The sequence below is a fragment of the Myiozetetes cayanensis genome, unplaced genomic scaffold (genome assembly GCF_022539395.1).
Source record: "Myiozetetes cayanensis isolate MyiCay16 unplaced genomic scaffold, myiCay2020 scf5-8, whole genome shotgun sequence".
In the NCBI taxonomy this organism is placed as follows: Eukaryota; Metazoa; Chordata; class Aves; order Passeriformes; family Tyrannidae; genus Myiozetetes; species Myiozetetes cayanensis.
In genome coordinates, this window is record NW_026087742.1 from 16,451,014 (window position 1) to 16,472,555 (window position 21,542).

General features: G+C 38.5%; 1 long non-coding RNA gene across 1 annotated transcript; it reads right to left on the reverse strand.

Moving 5' to 3' along the window:
• Window positions 1-7,619: 7,619 nt before the first annotated feature.
• On the reverse strand, window positions 7,620-20,906 carry LOC126648428 (uncharacterized). Its single transcript, XR_007630803.1, has 3 exons — window positions 19,473-20,906; window positions 12,510-12,572; window positions 7,620-11,991 (listed from the first exon to the last, which is right to left on the reverse strand). It is a non-coding gene; the product is annotated as an uncharacterized LOC126648428 (long non-coding RNA).
• Window positions 20,907-21,542: the final 636 nt, after the last annotated feature.

The following is a 21,542-nucleotide window of genomic DNA, read 5'->3' on the forward strand; positions in this document are numbered from 1 at the left end:
ATGAAGAAACAGGGGCAATAAATGGCAGCATCACTGCTCAACTTTTTCTACCCACAAATAATTAATTTTTAATTTTTTTTTAAAAATACAATATTTTAGCTGGAGCAGGTCTCTGGACTTGATTAAGTAGTATTAAAGGCAGTATTAAGAGACTGAGCTTGTAGTGCAGCTGCACCTTCCATAACTGTTTGCTTTGCTGATAACCTTTGGTTTATAACCATGGCAGCAAAGAGCGAAAAATGCCCCTGCAGTGTGACAACAATTAAAGCACAAACCCACAGCGTGGCCAAACACACAAAGCAAATTTTCACTTTAGAAATACAGAGCCAACACATTTATCAAGGCCAAAGCTTAGTGACCATTACCCATTGTAACTACACGCACAGCACATGTAGGTATCAAACCAAGCACATAAATAGCAGGATTCAATTCCTCGGTCACAGGAGCTCGACTTGAGCCACATGGGAAACAAACGCAGGAACCAAGAAAGCAGTTGGGCTCTGCAGAAAAGTGTCTGGGTGCCCTGGGGGATACCAGCCTGCAGCAGCACACCCTCACAGCTACGCTCACAGCCGGCTGCCTACCGGGCTGTCCCGGTAAGAGCACGGCCAGCAGGCCAAGGGGAACAGTCAGATGCTCTCTGTGTTTGTGAAGCCCAATGTGAACCTCCCTGATTATCTTGGCCCTTCCAATACAGGACAGCAGTGGCCAAGTCTCTTGCAGGGACTCAGGGTGACAAAAAATTCCAGAATTCCAAAATGAAGCAAGTGTACAGTTGCAACTAAAGTGGGACACTTTTTTTCAGGGAACTTTTTCCTCATTTGTAAATTCAGACCATCAGTTCATCTCAGGGGCTGTTCTGGCACCATGTATAATTCTATCTGAGAAAAGCATCCCATTACTTTTTCCTGTGCTCACTAAGATATCTTCATTATATTTTAAGCAATTCCTTAAGTACTCAGGGCTTTTTTAGTCACTTGGAACTGCAAGCAACTGCAAAAGAAGTAGTCCTTTAATTGCACTCACACCCCATATGGTTAGCTTCAAAGGCACAGGAGCAGCCTGACAGGACTGACAGCCCATCTCGGTGCTCAGCAGGGACTTGTGGGATGCACAGTCTGCACTCAGTATGGCTCACGCTGGTGGCACACTAACCAAAATCACCTGCTAAGCCACCAGCTCCACACAGAGACACTTAGTGCGCTGTCTCACAGCCACTATACCTGTGAAGGACCACACTACATGGATGTTTAATGCACAGAGACCCTTGCAATATTATTTTCAGCTGCTGAAGGTGTGCCATCCTGATGTTAAAGGATTTTCTTTCCTCAGCTCGCTCTTTTGTCCTAAGGTGCACTCACACAAATGGAGAGAAAAGGTATTAGCAACAAATATATAATTAAAGGGAGATCTATACTCTGGCTAGACTGTAACTTTCACTTACCAGAAAAAAAAATCCATGGGAAATTTCAGAAAAAGAGATTTCAGAATTATTAGGAAATACCACAGCTGAAAAAATTTCTGAGACACGGCTACGAGGGCCAAGGACGTGAGTGACAGAGGATACTGATGAAGAATGCAAACTTGACACAGTACAAAAATAAAATGCAACTTATTCCTCTTGCAGGACATTTTTTTCCTTTCAATCTGGTATGCAGAATTTGAGCAGGACCCTGAAGTGGAACTAGGTTTTATGTCACAATAAAACTAAGTAACTTCAGATTTCATAAAGGCTAAAAGGAAGCCTAGGTTCCCTTGAAAAATTTGAGCATCATCTCAAATCAGAATTTCATCTGTGTTTTTTCCAAGGTTTGCCATTTGGGAAACAAAAGACTGTTTCAGTTTGGTCCAAGCAACTTCACTGAACACACAGTGTTCTCTCAAATAGGCAAAAGGAGGGAAAAGCTACAGTCCAAGAAAGAAAATTCACTTGAAGGGGCACAGCAGCATTGCATCATGAGGGTCAGATCATTTTATAATCCTCTGTATCTTACAACTGACTGCACAAATGTTAAACTGAGCATCAGTTATGCCAGGCAATCACAGACCTAACGAGGGTAGCAGCACTGACCACATACCTGGAAGTAACCATCAGCCTTCTTTTACTACCTGTACAGACCTAAGGGAAAAGACATCATCACTTTGTCCCAGTATTTATTGTTTTAATTGAAGAGAAATAAAACCAATTACAGGTAGTCACAGCAATTAGCCCCATGTGGTCACTCAACCTATTTTTTTGAATAAGAAGTATTTCAATAACAGCAAAGCAATTTACTGAGGGAAACATGCAAAAAGGTACCTTCGATACTTTTGGCATAAATAAAAGACCTGAGCTTGGGGACTAACCCAAGGCAGGGGAAATCCAAACAGCAGAGCAAACAGCTCATTTGTATTAATGTACCAATTGCTCAGAGTTAAACAGACTGTACACATACATAAAGATTTCATCGTTATCCTTTCACCAGCTGACTTCAAATGGTGACTTTCTGGAATTTCAGCCTTACAGAAGGCCTTGCTGGCCTATTAGTCTGTAAATATCCCAAACTTTTCAGTCTTCTTCATTTACAAAACTGGGGTGTGCTCATGCTGGCATTAGAGTCAAATATGTATGAAAAAAAGTATCTGATAGACCATATTATTCTGTTACTTTATTTATAGGAACATTCAGTACTGAAGACACTTATTTGACAGTTTTCAAAGGATTCAAGGACATTTCTAATGAAGAGAGCCAGATTATATTTTAATTACTTCCTGGTACTAATCAGGGTGAGATACAAGTTCTTTAATACAACAGAAGCTATCTTGAGATAGGGTGACTGCTATCCAGCTGCACAGTAGTCCTCAACAATCACTATTCCCTTTAGCCTCATTTGTTTAGCGCTCCAGTAAACAAGTGGGACTTCAGAGGCAGTCCTTAAAATGGACTTTTGACATTTGGGTGGAAGTACATACCAGCATCCAATTTGGTAATTTTTTTGGTGTGGTTCCCCCCACCCCCTCTTTTCAGTTTCATCTTCAAAACTATCAGGCGTGCTAGTAAGTCTAAATCAACTGTAACTAAAAAAAAAAAAATACACTTGTTAAATGCACAGACATACAGAAAACTCAAAACTCAGTAAAAATACTTCAGACTCCAAGTCACAATGGGAAGGGGAGGGGTTATTAAAAAGCCCTTAATAAAGGGCTCTTGTTTAGAGCTTGTTAATTACTGTCAGTCAAGCATGTACAACAATGATCCGATCTTTCAAAGTGAAATTTCCACCTCCAAGTAAAGAAAATAATGCTTAGTTAAATCCAGAGGAGCAGCAAGCCTATGTTTTTGTAAGAGGAAGTAGTAAATAGGCTTCAGAAGAAATATGAAAAATATTTAGATTTCCTAGAGGATTTCAAAATTCCAGTTATAAAAGCCAGAAAACATTTGCTGTTAGAATGCTGTTTAATTGATACAATTAAACTTATGAGAAATGCCAAGATGGAGTTTGTGACAGGGAACAGACGGTTTCCTGAACTACATCAACCAACATGCATCTTGTCATATGCGTATTGTGTAGGAAGCTTACAAGAAATATTTTTATTTGCATTAGCAGCAACTTGGTCCACTAGAGTTAGGACAACTCCAAGGTATGTAATTTAATAAAGTGTCCTCCCACTTTTTTGCAAACTTTGGCATCTCTATACCCGGGTGCATAATGGTAAGTGCCCAGCTTCCCACATTTTGTCTAAAATATCCCGAGTATAAAAGAGTCAGCTCCCACATAAACTGCATTAAGCATAGCCCTTAATGTGGTCATTTCAAATTCAAATTTACTTGCATATCACTTAAGTGGTTTTTTTTGGTTTTTTCCCCTCCCTCTTTACTGAATGTCTTCCCGGGAACCAAAAGACATGAGTTACATGTATTCAAATAAAGATGCTATCTGCCTAATTAACATTATGCTGTGAGCTCTAATAAAACCTCAACAGCAGAAAGAAAGCACTACCAACTCTATGACTCTGTGTGGTTTCATAAGGAAGCTCTTCCTTTTAATGCACGTCAGGACTGTTTCAGACAGCACTTGTCAAATGGTGCTGGAGTCAGTCCAAAGCAGCTCCAAACACTCTCAGGGCATCCATTAGCCTGCTAGTAGATAATCATCCTGTGGTCTGCCACAGGTTCTTTAAAAGCAACATTTCAGAAGCACACTGACATTGGGTCCTTTAACTCTAGAACATTACAATTAAAAAAAGTTCCCAAAATACTGCTAGAAGTCTCGGTAGAGGGGATGGGGTGGAGAAAGGGGCAAGGGGACAGGCAGAAAGAAGTCCAGAGTTAAATCTGGTTCCAGTTCCAACTGCCAATGTCGAGACAAGCTGAATTGCAGCACAAGCACTCCTGCTGAGGTTCCCAGGCAGAGAGAGACAGCTCGGTAAGGGCAGAAAGTCAAAGGTGCAGTGAGCATCCGCAGCATTCAGTCATCTCCATCGTGCTTTGTCTTTCAACACAAAAGCCTGATAGCTGTTTCAAGCAAAGGCTTGCAAAGTTCTGAATGGTCTTCAGGTAAGCTCGTTTATATTCTTGCAAGAGAAAGACTTACCTGAAAGCTGAAGCTTGAGAAGACAAAGTCACTTCTTGCTGTGGCTATTCAATTGTAGTCCACGTTGTTTTCTACTTGAAGCTGCCACTTTGTGTCTTGACAGCAGCTTCTTCCATCCCCCCTCCCTCAGTCCTCTTAAAAAGAACAGATTTTCCTAGTTAATTCAAAATGACTGAATTATTTCCCAATATAGTAACTCAAACCACTTACTGTATAATCAATGCTTTTAGACACAAGTATCCATTGGGCATTTTATTTCACATAGATATCCATGGGGTCAATTACACTTGCTGTGCAAATCATGCACTCGAGCCTGATCAGTGACACCAGAAATTCAATTATCTATGGCTTTCTAGATGAATCTTTTGATAGACTAGGGCGCAGCTATGCAGCTATTTAATTTAATAAAGCTATTTAGATCCAACGTTAAGCAGATGGTGAAACTTGGATGTGGTTACATAGTAACACATTTGAAAGTGACAAGTCTAAATCTCACTTCGTCTGGAAACTGGCTTTGGGATAACCTACGACAATCAGCTAAGTAGCATCAACATCCAAATTAACCAGGTTCTTCCTGCTATTAGGACGTATCTGAAGGCAATAGGCAAGTAGTCTAAATATTGCCTTCTGGTACAAGCAGGACCATTTCCTCCAAGCACCATTCTGTGTTTGCCTTTTTTCTTGCTTACTCTGTGTCATGTATCACTTGCAAGTAAGGTGGTTTAACCGTCTGCAGTGTTGCATCATTGTAATTTTTCCAGCTATAAGAAGGATAGCTGATGTTGATAAGTTACCCATTTTCCACTTGGAAAACTCCTCAGACTTAAACATAAATGCACACTCCACATCCCTCATGTCTTTACACAACATGAAAGTGGAGGAAAAAAATTATGCAACACTGATTCTCAAACATTTCCATATTAAGTCGAAAAGTAATTAACACTGTCCTGAAAAGCCAGAGCAGAGGGAGACAAACCCATTTTTTAGTAGCCAATTTTAAAACTGCCTGAAGAGCCAATACAAAATACATCTGAACAGGTGAGACTTTTTGCCTTAACCAATATTTGGTGTTTGGTTACTAATCCAGGGCTTCTAGCAAAATTCCTGGCCACAGGAAACAGATCCAGCTGACAGTAAGCATCACATCTAGACATCACAAGCATTAGTAAGAAAGTAGCATACTCTGAAACAGTGTGTGTCTTCCTCCAGCCACCTTAAGCCTTTTGCTCATTTGCTTAGCCTACCTGTGTAAACGGATCTCCAACTGACTCTATCCATCAATCTGGATTTTAAAGCTAAAACAAAGGCACTTTATTTGCCCACAGCCATTTCTCTCTTTCCTCTCAATTCCTGTCAAAGAAGGAAAGAACTTAGTTGTGGGATTAAAGTCAGGCTGCTTCAGTTTTTACACATAATAGGAGCAGTCACAGCTGAAGTCTGGTCTTGAAAGAGCCAGTTTATTCAAAAGATAGAAATACAACTGCTCTATGTTTTATCTACCACACCTGACAAGGAATTCAGCTTTTGCCACAAATAGTGCCTGAAAGTAATTATTTCCAAATTATTAGAGCAGTTCAGGAAAGTTAGAGATCTGTGGACTCTTTTTCTTGTGAGTACAATACAATGGTGGCAGCAGAGACCAGGCTTAGACAGGTGTCTGTCTCTCCCCTGACCAGACAGCAGGGAGGTCTGAAGGGCTGAAGCGTCTTTTGTTGGTCCACTGCTGCATTGCACATGACCTAATACTGCATAAAGCCATAAATCACCAGGAAAAACTTAATTTTCTGGAGTTTGCTACAAGCTGAATTGTGTGAACAAATACTGGCCCTAAATACTTTGCTGTCAAGAAAAGGAGCTGTTCAAGAATACAGAATATCTGAAGTCATACAGAAGACTATAACACACTTCTTAACGAGACAGGCAAGATGAAGTATTAGGGAGACTGAAACTGCAGGGACACATCCCTAGGGACAGGATCTAATGCAGCAAGATCACCAGGAACAAGAATTCAGAGATCCAAGACGATAATAAACAAGTAAAATTGAACACTGGGAAAAGGACAAAGGGAAAAAAACCAGACAGTGGAATCTTTCATGCCATGTCTTAAATACTTCACTTGCAATCCTTAGCCAATACAGCCATATCACTGTTTTCTCACAGATGCAAAATGAAGTTACTTTACAGTATTGATATTGAAGTCATATGGCACTGGAGTGGAACCAGAAGCAAAAGTGGCAGACAAGGATTTAGTCAAAGACATCAGATTTACCAAGTTACACTAAGAGCAGCACCTGATATATGGTCCCAGGCATCCTAAAAACTCAGAACCCACTAAAGTTTTACTAGAACAGGAACAAATTCAAGTGTGGTGCAATGGCAAAGATTCAAACTTCTTCCTCTGGCAGTCAGTATTAAAAAAGTTATTTCCTGTAAATCTCTGTTGGATTATAATTCTAATATAACCTAGTGGAAGAGTACATTTCAAGTTGGAATATAATAAATCTGTGGCTAACCTCAGTCAAATGGAAAGGACTTTTTAATATATTTCACATACTCTGTGCATTCTCTGTGCAGCCCTGCACAGAAATTCAAATTCTTCTCAGCTGTTGAGGAAGCTGGAGTCTACTTGGTTTCCAAATTGGTCCCAAAATTGTGAGGTAAATTCCAATTTACAGTCTTGATTACTAGTCATACAAAGGGTAAAAGAGTCACAAGCTTGGCTTGTAGGCTCCCAAACAGAATTAATTTTCTACTGGCAATTGAAGGATCTAGATTTAGATATAGCATAAAATCAAGTAAAGATCACAAAAGACTAGAAGAAGTTTCACTGAGGGGTTGTCAGTGCTGATTAAAATGCCTAACACATCTCTACTTGAGTTCATGTTGTTTGAATAATTATTACTAAGACTCGCAACCTATTTTTTGTGCATTTTCATTCAGTATAATTCAGCTAAAGGTACTAAGCTAATTACCAAGAACAATTTCTAGAAGCTGCCTAAACTTTAAAAATCAAAGTTCTTTCAGAAAGCACTCTCCACAATGAGGTCCTTTCACACACTGGTTTATTAGAAAAGACACTCCTACCTAGCAGTTCTTCATTGCTTACAAGTATTTTCAAAGTATATCATCTCAGTTACACATCAGGACATACAAAGACAACAAAAATGAATGAATGAATGAATGAATGCTGGTAGGTTATAATGCCATTGAATTTTTTAAGCAATATACCAAATACACCAGAAATTCTATTACGTGTTACCCTGCTGAGATATTCAACCACTCTTCTGCCTTTGCTTTTTACTAGTTGTCACAGTTTACTGTAACTTTGACATATCTTTTTAGAACATCGTTAGAACATCTTTAAACTATCTTTAAACACCTTCAGAACAACTGGTCAAGCAAGTGCTTCTAAGTTTCCACAGTACTGCAGAGATCTATGCCACCAACTGCACAAACCCTGCTGAAAACAGCTTTGGAACACCACTGAAAACCTCAGAGCTGCTTGATTAACGTCAAGCCTAATATTTTCATGACACTGGTAAGATACGTTATATGTGTAAACTGCAAGGAAGCACTAGCTTTGCTCTTGGGAATAAATGCATTTCCAAAAGTCAAACCTAGTCTTCTACTACTCTGGTAAGTGCCACAGGTGGACAGAAAACCCTAGGCTACCTCCCACAGGGCAATCGAGCAGTTAACGACCACAGATACTTCGAGGGTTTTTTCACCCAGAGCTTTAGATCTCCTCTTCAGCAACCTCTGAAGTGACCTTAGTTGTCAAAACAATTTCGACTGCTCTGCTATCTGTTACTACAGCACTCACCTGCAGAGACTTCAAACAATGCAGTGGTTCAGAGAGAACAAGTTCATGTCTGTGGCATCAGAAAAGTTATTATGATACATTTTAATCACTTATCTATTCAACAGTACAGTTTTCTGCACCTGAATTTGTGTCACTCGGAGATGGAAATAGCAGCAACACTGCCAGAAAGAAGCTAAAGTTAAGAACTCTGAAGGTAAAAACCTTGCCTCCGCTCTTCATGAACAATCATCCCCTTTTATTGGGCTTTCCTTGAGCTGGGTACCCAATACATTAGATAATTTTTGTGACTGAACAGTAGTAGTCCTTTAATAATATCTTATTTAGTGTTTCCCTTCTTTTAATAGTACATTTTCTTAGATTTCACTTGTATTGTATGCACAAACATTTTCGATACTCCAAATACTAAATCTTATACATTCTATAATTGGACTACCTTGTACAATTTAAAGATACTTGAGCAGAGGACAACTTACATTTCTCAAAGCTAGAGATGTGAATTACTACTCTTCCCCTCCTTTCCTACCTCCCTCACCAGTGATTTTGGGTGTTCAGTTTACCTAAGTGCTAGATTTTAACAAAGTACTATACGCTTCCTGTAATGTAAAATAAATATTAGAAAGGATTTCAGCAGACAACACCACAGACATTCAAAAGTGGCACTGTTAGGAAAAAACACATACTCTGTATATGCAATTAGAGAGAAGGAAACATATCACCAAAAAAGTGGATCCATTTTCCCATACTTTAAGCAATCTCAAATCTAAACGACATATGAAAATTTTATATTTTGAATGTTTTTATTTCAATCAAAATACAAATACAAGCATTTGAAAATGTACAAAAATAAAAAAAGGACATTTTCTACATCTTGAAAAAGCAGATCAAACCTACTTCTATATGTACAATTCTTTCTGTGGGAAGTCCTAATCAGCAGACTTTTTTCTGTTCTCTTCTGAGCATTCTGTGCCAAATCCCTCCCCCAAAATCCAGCCACACTGAAGACTACAAGCAATAATTCAAAAAGCTAACACACTAAATGTCCCTGAACAGATTACAGTGAAACCATTTCTCACAGGTAATAAACCTGTAGGTGATAATATATTTTGCTAATGACTTTAGGGCAAATTACATCCTGATGGGTAGTTTGCAAGTCAAGCTTTCTGCAGTTTGTTGATATATAACTTGGGTAACACAGTTGGACTACATTTTCAAGTTAGTTTTACAAATTCAAAAAACCAGCTAGAGTTTTGTTGATAGCATTCTTCCTCCCTCTCTCCTTGCCCCAAAGTTTTAATTCTTCACACAAAAATGTATCTGCAAATAAGAATAAAGAGCCATAGAAAAGGTGTGAACCAAAAATAATTGGTTTTTACATCATCTGCCAACATAACAGGGACTGAAATGATCACCTGCTCATTGTACTGATGAAGGCAGAGGAAGTGTTATCACAACAACAGGTTTGAACCACTCTATAATGTATATCCTAATATTTTTGGTGTGAAGTTTTCCACAGTAATATTGATCAAATTATCTCAAGAGGTATAGTTCATTCATGGAATTGTCTACCATTCCATGTGTTTTAATGTTTGGCCAAGACACTGTTTTCTTTTCATGTTTTGAGAGCTGATGTTTTCTGGAGCTGCAGTAACATAAGGATAAGGTGAGGCAATGCTCATGGAAAGAGGTAGGTGCTTAAACTGACATTGTGGGAAAACATATTTTTGGGGGACAAAAATATGAGTCCTTCTTTAGGCCTCAGATGCAGCAGGTAGCTTTAAAGTTTAAAACAGCTGCTCAGTTTACATGAATGTGCTCAGTTCCTAAAAGAAAAGCAAGGTGACAGTGGTTCAAAGGTAGCTCCCAAGAAACAGGTTCTCTACAACCTTTTCCTTTGCCTTCCCTTCAGTTGTCAACAGAAAGCTGCGTAGCAAGAGAACAGCTAATATCTGCTTCTACAGCATCAAGAACACAGGCACTAAGCCATAATCTTCTAGCTGCTACCTGTAACAAGCTAGAAACATTTAATTTACCTCGCCCTATCATGGACAGGGATCTCATTACCTTTTACAACGCTGGAGATGAATGCAGGTTGAATACAGGTTTAACAACGACCTCCTGCCTGCAGCACATTTCACTATGCTACCTTTCAACTCTGCTGCTTCTACAGCTTTGACTCTTGCCTCTAAAAAACCCAAACATCTGCAGAGGAACACACTAACACCATAGAATTCATGTTCAGTTCTGTACAATACCCAGTTCAGTATGACACATCCATTCTTCTCAACATTTTGTCTTCAGGTCATCTAATGAAAATCATTATTCTGTACTTAAGTGTACATGTACTTAGAGAATACACAAGCCATTTAATTTTCTCCAGCAAATTTTAGACACCAACCTATTTTCTGCTGTCTTAAAATATTTCAAGATTGTCCTGTGAGCTCATTTCAGCACTAACAAAGTATATTCTTTTTTTTTTACTGAAAAGTACCTGGTTGACTGAAGCCTTTCTTTTCTTGCTAAGACATAACACATCCCAGGATGTTCTAATGCAAACTGAGAAGAAAGCAAGGAGTGTATTTATTACCAAGCAAGGTAAACTCTTTAAAATAGGAGTCATACTTGGAAAAATGGCTAAATAGGAACTGATTGGTATGATGTAGCTTCACATAAGACACTTACAGAAAGTTCTCTCTGTCTAGTCATCTACTTCCTCCAACCAAGTTTCATATAGACCTAACTGTAAAACCAAAACCAGCATGGACATCAACAGGCAGAATCAAGAGAAAATAAAAAGTTTCTGATGTAAGGCTATTGCTTCACTTTTAACAAGGTGGGAAGACACACAGCATACTTTATAGAAACAGCCAGTCAGTATTTGAGAGGTAGTGTAGTTGTTCATTTGACTGGGAGAGGTAGAGCTAGTTGAGAAATCAATAGCTAAGGCCAGTCAAAATGATTCCCAAGTTTTCTAAAATGTGATAAAATGACTCTCAGCCTGAGATTAGTAATGTCACAAGGGATTCAGCCATCTTGCTCATATTTACTGACTTTTACATAGGTAAAGTTATTCTAAAATATCCATCCAGGGAGAGAACGCTCCAAGAAACAGCCAAGGAAAAAGCTTAGCTACGTTTTGGCATGTGTCAAACAATTAATCTAGGTATGCATCTTATGACTAAAGCTAAAAGGCTCTCCTCTTTTGGCAGGTTGATAAAACTACAAAACCAAACACATGCCCAAGACTAGAAGCAAGTTAGGTCTCAAATTCCTTGCAGTTTACCTATAATAAAATTCTCCAGTGCAATTTCTTCCCACAGGAAAAAATACCAATTATTTTAGAGATGAAAGCCAACGAGACATACGGGTCATACAGTCAACAGGTAATAAAACCCTTGTTAGAGACATCTGGGTACAGAATCATACATAATGCTCCCTTGGATTGATGTAGACTCTTCCAGGTCCTGAGTTTTGTGGGTATCTGCTGCTCCAATTTTTGTGGTAAGTTTGTTGATAAACAGGATACGTAGGCTGAAGACCTTCTTGTTCTTCTGGCTCTTCAGCCTCGTAAGTGAATTGCCTTCCATTCACAGCTTTCTAAACACACACAAGAATCAATGAGTTTCATATTTCATGTACAGAACCTGCAATTCCTTTTCTTGTTAAAATTTTAAGCAACAAAACAGTCCTATGAATAAAGAAACACAAACTTAAAAATTTGAATCACTAACAGACATGACAGAAGCATTAGTAACTACATAGAGTTAAGCTCAACCTTTTGTTCCAAAGGAAGTTAGAATTTAAAGCTCAATGAATCTAATGAGCAAATCACCAGTTATGAAAATGTCTGTCAGCAACTCCTGTGCTTTGTTACGTTACTCAACAAAAAAATCAAAGCTGTAGTGTTTAGGTATTTCAATTAGTGAAACTACTACAGGAAATTAAAACGGTATAGTCACTTCCCACTTCATGGATAGCAAACCCACACCTCCAACAGTTATTGACCAGGATGGACAAAGGTTTTATGTTCATGAAAAACATCTTTATAAGCTTATTTTAAGGAATAAAATGAAATGAAAGCTTTATTTAGAAATTCAAGCCGTTTTATTATTTACCATGTGCTGCAAGTTCCCAGCATCTTTCTCTCTGTACTGGCTTTGCAAAGGAAAATGTTCTTTCTGAAAGAAGAAAAGTTACAGTGGAAACAAGTCAAGATTCAACACTGCAGAACAGGTTTGGTTTATACAAAAATACCAGCCATCACCAAATACACTCTTCCTTGGGAAGTGTCTTAACTGACAACCATTTAGAATCCTTTTTATAAACCAATGGCTGGTGGAAAAGAAGATAAGTGTCAGTCAGGGTCATCTGTTCCAGCTGTGTCCCCTCTCCCAACTTCTTGTCCCGCTCCCAACCTCTTGTGCACACCCCCAGTGCACTCTCTGGTAGAGCAGTGCAAGAAGCAGAAAAGGCCCTGACAGCGTGCGAGCCCTGCTCAGCAACAACAAACATCCCTGAGTTATCAACACTGTTATTTGCACAAATCCATAACACAGCCCCAAACCAGCTACTGCCAAGAAAATCAACTCCTCCCCAGCCAAACCACCCACTGTAAGAGATGAGGTTCAAGACCACATAAGGAATCTGGAGGTGCACAAGTTCATGTGACCAGATGAGATACATCTGCAGGTTCTGAGGTAACTGGTGCAGGAAGTGACTAAACCATTATCCATCATATTTGAGACATCATAGCAGTCCAGTGAAGTTTGCACTGACTTGGAAAGAGGAAATAAACCCTCCATTTTTAAAAAGGGAAACAAAGATGATCTGGGGAACTACAGGCCGGTCAGTCACACTTCAGTGCCCAGAGAGATAAAGGAGCAGATTCTCCTGGAAACCATGCTAAGGTGCATGGAAAATAAGGAGGTGACTGGCAACAGCCAACATGGCTTCACAAAGGGCACATTGTGCCTGACAGATTTGGTGGCTGTCTATGACAGGGTTAATAGTGTTGGTGGATGAAGGAAGAGCAATTGATGTCATCTACTTGGACATGTGCAAAGCATTTGACGTTGTCTTGCATGACATCCCTGTCTCTAAACTGGAGAGCCATGGATGTGATGGACGGACCACTTGGTGGATAAAAAATTGACTGGACGGTCACACTCAGAAGAGTTGTGGTCAAGGGCTCAACGTCAAGTGGGAACTGGTAATAAGCGTCATTCCTCAGGGGTTGGCATCCAGTCTGGTGCAGTTTAACATCTTGGTTGGCAACATGGACACTGAGATTGAGTGTAGCTTCACCAGGTTTGCTGATGACATCAAGCTGTGCGGTGTGGTTGACATACTGGGGGAAAGAGATGCCATCCAGAGGGACCCTGGCAGGCTTGAGAGGTGGAAACTCATGAAGTTCAACAAGGCCAAGTGCAAGGTCCTGCACCTGAGCAAGAACAGTCCCAAGCACAAATACGGGCTGGGTGGAGAATGGGTTGAGAGCAGTCCTGAGGACGTCCTGGGGCTGTTGGTGGATGAGAAGTTAGTTAATGCAGAAGACTCAAAATCTCCCTTCTTCATTTTTTTTTTTTTTTTTTCACGATTATGAAGGAGCAACTTCATGAGTGAAACTGGCCTATTTCCAAATATCCAGATAATCACCAACTGCCTGACTTAATGGTCAATCTTAATCACACCATGCCTGACTTAATGGCCAATCTTAATCACACCAAGCAACATCAACTGAGAATTATGATTTAGGATACATTTTACACTACAGTATCATCACTTCTAATTAAGCTCTTCCCTTTATGCCACACTTAGTAAAGGGGCACAACAGGCTAAAGTGGCAATTTTTGCACAATTCTATAATTTTTGTTTTGTAATTCCTTCTTTTCCCATCAGTCTCACATTGGTAGCAACAATACAAAGTACCTAAAGCTCTGGTCTTAGAGCAGAACCCTCACACAACAAGTATTCATACAGGTAGGTAACATTTGCAGGGGTTCTCACCCAAAAAAATAATTTTGGAAAGAACCCAATCTCAGTAACATCTCTCTTTCTTTTCTCCTCCTTTCCCTTAGCTTTTTACTTTTCCACATTTGTTTAGTTCAAGTTTTGAAGCAGCTTTGAGTTATGTAACTTTTAATATGACCTCCAAATGCATTGTAAAATTACTTTTAAAATCATCTAATATTTTCTACCTTCTCCACTTCTCCAACAGTTATTATTCACCATCTTCACAGGTCTATTATTCCAAATTTTGTTTGTTAAACTTTTTGCCTTGTAATTCCATTTCAAAATGTCCCCTCCTGCCCTTAAAGTCACACTGCTTTTGCTTTTCAAGTCCTAAAATGCAATTTGCAGACTAATTCTGAGAATATGTGATTTACTACTCACCAGGAGACACTGCTCTTTCACATCTGAGCTAAGAGCATGAATTCACCACACAAGAAGGCAAAACACACGTGGAAAACAAGTACCCCCCATCTTCCCCGAAGGCTAATGTTCTGTGAGAAAAAAACAAACTTCCTGCTCAAGACATTCTACCAACAGTGGATTTAGACATGATTAAGACAAACACTGGAAAGTGGAAGAGCAAATTCCAGTTAGTTCATTTATTCAACTAAAACTAGAGACAAAGGAAATCGTCTCACATGGCATGAGAAGACAAGACCTTTGCCAGAGAATAGAGTTTACAGCCATGGAGCAAGTGATAGAACCAAAATCATCAGGTTCTGTCAAACAAAACTGGTGTTGAGCTACACTATTTCTGTGTAGGGGAGATAGTGTACTTGGGGTTCTGTGCTGATAGTAACAGTAGTTAGCATCGTCTTAGCTTTACATTATGCAGAGTTTCATACAAACACTTTTACTCTGAGCATGCTCCTTTTAAAACAGTCCTTTAAAAGCCTAAACCAATTATCTCACCAACAATTCTGTCCTGTTTTTTCTCAACCTTTCCGATTTAGAAATCTCATTACAAAAGCATCCACTAAAAAAAAGGCTTGTGCCTCATTCTAACCCCTATCTGGGCAATATTTTGGGCATTTCCCCTATTGTAAGACCCTTTATCAATATTGATGATTTTATCTATGAACGTTTTGTGCTTCCTTTCATTCAGTCTCGTTTGGTTAAACAGTTCTTCAGTCTATGGTAAATTACAACAATAATACTGCCTTTTTCATCAAGGAAGAGGTATTTTAATCTGCATGGAGAGCATTAGGAAAAGAACTAGAAGAGTGGAAGGGAACCACAGTCTACAAATGAATCAACATTATGCTAGGTTTAAGAGCACTGTGGGTGATGTTTTCCAGTCTGATTCAGAAATACTGTCATTTGGTAAATGGTGTTATATGCTTTTAACTGTGCTAAGACAATTTCACCATTTCCTTTCCTGTTTGGAATAGGAACACAAATATTACTGTTAAAGAGCTTTAGCATTTGACCTCTTTGTGTGGTTAAATAAGTGAGGCATTCCTCCAAGCTGCAAGTCTAAAGTCAGTCTTCTCACGGCTAGAACTACCTACTGGGCTGTACTTTCCTTCATCTGCTCTTATTTTCTGTTGCTACAGAAGAGCCCTGTTACATTCTGAATCCTTCAAGAACTCTGAATTTTGCATTGCATTATGCAAAACAATGTTTTTTTCCTCTTTCCTTCAGGAACACCTGTCAAGCTACTAATAGCTTCAGTTCTTTCCCGTTGTCAAAGACTACCCATCTCAGTCACGTTTCAAGGCAAGTAAAGAAGTTTTGTTTCTAAGCAATACATTCTTTGAAACAGTGAATTTAATGATTCCAAGGATTGCCTGAATTAGTACACCCTCCCTCTCCCACTGCTTTTTTAAATATTACGCAACAGAAAAAAATCCTCTTTAAGCCACTGGAATTCTTCCATTGCTCAACTTCTTGATTTGTCTCAAAAACTCAGTTGCCAAGCAGAGATTCCTCTCTCACCAAGGACGTAACCAACCTTCAGGCTGCTCACTGCTCTTTCACATTACACGCAATAAATAGTTCTGAGTAACAGAGTAGCATTTCCATGACAGTGATTATTAAAAGAACACCCAGACAAAAGCAGTAGCTTTGCTGATAAAAAAGGTGACAAAGATGAACCAACAGTCTTCACAGTAAATTAAACTATAAGGTTGTATTTTCCATGTTCCACTTAATATCCCTGTGTTTTGGACTTTTGCCTCACTCTTTTACAGCCCCAGTGAGGCAGTTCTTCTCAGTTCTGAAGTGATTCACTGTATATGTGAATTGGTATTTGCAAATACCAGTACAGAGCAACTATGAGTGCTCAGTTTCACAGTACTTTTGCACCTCTGTGCAGCCTATTATTTCCACTCAGACTGAGCTGAGCATCTATTGCTGCTGACAATGCAGTGACACTCTCCCTACAGGTGTTTTCAGTGTAACCAGAAGCTTACACCTGAACTCCCTAGTGAGAGGCTCACCAGAATGCTTCTCATTCATGGTAGAGTACACAGTTCCAACAGCACTTGGAACACGAGTTACATGGTTAGTACACACATTCAGTCACACAGGACAAGACAGGCTGCTAATTTGTTTCATTTACCTCTTTACAGCTATCCAAGTGTCAACTTGGTGCACCAAAACAATGCAACCAATCACCTCTTAACTAAAGCCACTATTTTAACATTCATTTCTGCTCGATAAAGCAGAAGCTTTTGCTTCAAGCTAACAGAGTACATGTGATCATAAGTACTATCAGATGGGAAGACCCAGACTTCAGCTCCAGTTCTTTTCAGTTTTGGAGTTCCACAGAGAGAGAAGGACAGGTACACTAACAATGTTATGCCAACATCCATTATTTTTAAATAAAGCATAGTTAACATCCAGCCTGAAGAACTAGATCTTTCCTCTTCCTCTCCCAAGACAACTTGAAACTGTATTTATCTAGCTTGAGGAAAATGAATATTCAGTTCAGTCTGTTTAGGATTTTTTTTCTCTATTTACAAAATACAGTTAAATAAAACATTTTACTATTTCTTGGTTCTTAAGTATTCACTTACAGAAGCTACAATAATCCCAATCAAGAAAGAATTCAAAGGCCGCAGAGTTCCGAAGAGGAAAACAATAAAGTACACACTTTACGAGTAGCTCTATAAAGGATAAATAATTGCATTTTGTTGTCATTTTCCCATCTAGCAGCACTACTGATGCAGAAATAACATAATAGTCCGTATCTTTTGATTCTAGAAGACAATCTTTTACAAGTACCTAAAGCATAGGAATGCCTTAGCAGAGGCACAATTCATCAAAAATTGCATTTCTTGCATACTGTAGTGACAGAACAAATAGTCACTACATTGCTGGCACAAGATACCCAACCTGAGCACAGAAAAGCACTGGTTCTCTTGTGTTGTCTTAGGTGTTGTACCACCTTCAAAGCAAGACAACAAAAACCTACTACACTTTATGCCAACAAAATGTTTTCTACCTTCATAATGTTACAATCATCAAGTAGCAATGGATCTCAGAAGAGTTTCTTGCTTTTCTCAGCAGTAATATACAAAAGTATTACTCACTGTAACATTTGCAACACACAGTATTGATTTCATGCATTCCTTTCATGAGAAAGAGGAAACTTTTTATCAGCAACTGATATTTGTGAGCTTTAGTAACCATCAATCACACAAAGAAAGTCTGCAGGAGTATTTTCAACATTAAAAATGCCATCAAAATCCTTCTTGAAGGTAGGGGATGATTTTTTTCCTTCTACCAAAAAAAGACTTCTATGGGTCCTTAAAACTGCAAAGCTACACCAGAGTATTGGAAAAATGGTATTTGTTATAAACAAATGATTGTCTGAACTACCTCAGTCTTATAATTCAGCACAACAGTGGTTGGAATATTTATATGACGTACTGAGGATGGAACAAAAATCCCACTAAAAACAATCACAATCTATTTCTTACAAGTACTAATAGCTGATGGAACTTTTCTTCAGTGTAACCAGAAATCTAAAAAATCAGACTGACTGATTTTTATACATATATATAAAAGATGCTTTCGAGGCTACGGTCAGGATTCACAAGTTTTCATGAATAGACTGGTTTATTTTATGAAGTATAATAATCAATGATGTTAGCTGAAGCCACCTCCCATGAACAGATCTCCTCTATGCTGCCTAGAGCAAGAAATGCCTTCCAAATTCATCTGGAGCTTCACAGTCCAATCCAGCTCAAAACCATGCTGGAACAAAGAAGGACAGTCCTATCCTTCCTTGTACCCCACTTATTTTAACTGTCTCATATGCTAGAATTGGCTCTCCCGTGTATCACCTCTATGGTCCTGTTTGATCAGACTACACCCACACAAACACTAGATGTTGGCAAGGAACTTTTCTACCTATTGCTGTCTTGCTTGGACAGTGTTACTTTAGATGACATGAAGCCATCCCTGAAAGCATACTAAAAATTCAAGTACTTGTCTCAGATTTAGTACAGGAACCTTTGCTGCTGATAAATGCAAAAAAAAAAAAAAAAAAAAAAAAAGGATAAAATTACAATTTGCATAACTGCAAGCATTTCAAAGTGATTTAGTGATCTTCACTGAGAATCAAAACCCATACATTGGTAAATTAGCTATGCCACAGCCTAAATTCCAATATAACCCTACCACTCAAACCTTAACAGCTTGAAAGAATGTCAGTTGTTACAAGCAAGGAAGGTGATGATGAAGTAACTATTTAAGTTTATCAAGTATATTTCCCCCCTTCCCTCCCCCTGAAGACTGTTTTATATTCTATGTATATTCTCTTAATCACCATGAAATTTCAACTATAGATTTTTCTTCGTCAAAAGGAGATGTGTCTGTCAAATGTTGTTAGGGATACGAAAATGATCTGTCTACCTGTTTCCTGACCTTTAAGGATGACTTGGACACCAAGGATAAGAGATTCAGATATCATATACGTGGGGAAACAGCTTGGTTGCAAAACAACTGAAAGGATCCATACATGACCTGGGAAGCAGATTCAGACTAAATTAAACATAATAAAACAAAGTTAACGCTTTCCCTACCTCAATTTAAAATGCATATAACCACTTACTCACCTGAAGCACAGGTTCTTTCTGTGGGACTGAGAATGCTCGCTCCTCACATGAAGATGGTTTGTGAGTGGGTGGAAGATCAATCCTGTAGTAAAGAAACAATCAAATACGACATGTCATGTTTGTGGAGTCCAACTGAATAGTCAGATATTATTTATTTAGCTGCCAAATCAAGCAACACTCAATATTCAGGAACACACACCTTTCACTCATCAATGACAGACGTGAAATATTGTAACGTAACACATCCACCACTGGCAATAATTCAGCCACACACTTTCTGCAGGAAAGCACCACCTGTAATTTACTCTTTACCCTATACAGTAGACTGAACCTCCCCTCATACACTCCAACTAAGTAGAATTAGGGACTACTGTTATCTATCATGTTTTCTGGGTTATGAGATACAGTTTGAGCAACTTTTTTAAGTACAGCCTTTCTTTAAAAAGCCTTTGAGAAAGCCTTACTATCAATTATTGCATGCAAGACTTTTTCCATTGTAACCTTCTCAGTGAAAGCAAATTATTCTAAAAGAATTTAAATGTTTAAGACTGTTCATATAAATATGTTTCAGCTACAGAATTTAAGACAAACCAATAAACAAGAAAATGGAATTTCTAACCCTGTCAGAAATTACTCAGAAGTTAACACTTGACTCACCTTGCTAGCTTAGTGCAAATGAGGAAACTTATTTTATGCTGAAGGTCCTAAGTTATTTAATTCTACTCCTCATTAAGTATATCTATAGACATGACAGACATTTTCATTTCTCATTAAGTGTTCACTGCGTATTGCATGTGCAAAAAGACTTGTATTTAAAGATATTTAAAGCCATCATCACTTCTTATGTATGCTCCAAACAGGGTCTAGATATCATCCACTTTAACTGATAAAGTCTTTTCAGACTTTTTTGTTTGACCATTTGGATGCTCAGAGAAGTAAATCATCTGTCTGCACCAGCGACTCGAAGAAACAACCAGAAAGCACATTAAATCTGTAATTTCTAAGTACGTGTCTGTGGGTGCTTGCTTAATTTTACAAATATATCAGAATAAATCTTAGCAGGCCTTCACTTCTGCAAAGCATGGTCAATTTGCTTTCAAATTAGACCCACAGGTACAACAAACTAGTAGTCTGTGGCATCAGTCAAGAGGGAACTCTCCCCTGCCCTCCAGTTAAATCTACAAATTTTCTTTCCAAAACAAAACCAAAACAAAAACACCCTTCTGAAGAGATAAAGCATTATATTACCTCTGAAGTCACTCTTATGATCTCATTTCTTTTACAGAAATAAGATTTCATATTTTCTACTCTGAAAATACAGCCCTGAAATTATGACAGCTGAACAGCTATTAAGTAAACTCGGACATTTACATTCCTGTATAGAACAAATGCTTTCTATATATTGCTTTCATTTGAAAAAAAAATCCAACACATACTCACACTTTGTCAAGATAGGATGGCCTTTTTTTCCTCGGGGTCAGCAGCACTGTCACAAAGATGGTAATGATAAAAAGAGCAAGGACTGCTCCAATCACAGCCCCTGCTACAGCAACAGAAGATGTCTGCTTAAATGGCACATCTGCAATGTGATAGCACAGATTACACCTTTAAGAAGTTCACATACTTTCAATACTCAGATAAGCTACTTCAGCCTTGTTCTGAGAAATGCTGCTTCCTTCTACCACCAAACTCAAAGCCTCATCCTGTATTAGCAGGATGTAAAACTCTTGCAGTTTTGACTCTACACACAGAGATAAAAGCTGGTTGAATTCAGACAGTTCATGAAACCATAACCTGATTTCAAAAGTGTCATTGACCACTTTTAATAGGTTAAGCTTCATGCTTTAAAAAATAAAGCTGCATGTTTTTATTTTCCATTTCAAGGCAAGATGACATTACAGAACACATGCTTTGGACTTGCATGAGCTAAAACCTAGACAACTATGGCTTTATTGGTAATCTTTCTTTAAAGACATTGAAGTCTGTAGAAAGTAAAAAGGAAAACGTAAAATCAGGAAAAAAATATATACTACTAGGAGCAATGGATATGCAAACTTACTAATTACTTGG